Here is a 297-nt window from a genome sequence, read left to right on the forward strand (position 1 = left end):
CATCCCCCATTCTGGGTCTCTCTCCTCTTTGCCAGCACTACCTGACGGGATACGGGGCCCCGCTGCTGCCCAGGGGGAGTTTCTGCTGTCTGCTCCAGTTACGGGTGGGTCGTGGGGTCTCTCGTGAGGTGCCAGGCACCAGCAGGAGCGAAAAACATCTCGTGAAGAGCTTTGCAGCAGGCTGTGCCCTGCGGGTCCCTGCCTCTGCTGCGCAGGCTGGCGGGTGAAGGCAGGGAACGCGCCGCCAACTGCAGAGCCCTTGGGTGAATCTCAGGCTTGGGCAGTCACCGAGGACGA

The 297-nt window shown here is 64.0% G+C and overlaps 1 protein-coding gene across 1 annotated transcript in view; it reads right to left on the bottom strand.

Moving 5' to 3' along the window:
* The window catches only part of LOC104281126 (glutamate receptor ionotropic, kainate 3-like), a gene marked incomplete at its 3' end in the record, with an annotated part of 33,568 nt that overhangs the window by 20,611 nt on the left and 12,660 nt on the right, over window positions 1-297 (bottom strand). The gene's annotated exons all lie outside the window — the stretch shown is intronic.

Source organism: Apaloderma vittatum, unplaced genomic scaffold, assembly GCF_000703405.1.
Source record: "Apaloderma vittatum isolate BGI_N311 unplaced genomic scaffold, ASM70340v1 scaffold20381, whole genome shotgun sequence".
Taxonomy (NCBI): domain Eukaryota; kingdom Metazoa; phylum Chordata; class Aves; order Trogoniformes; family Trogonidae; genus Apaloderma; species Apaloderma vittatum.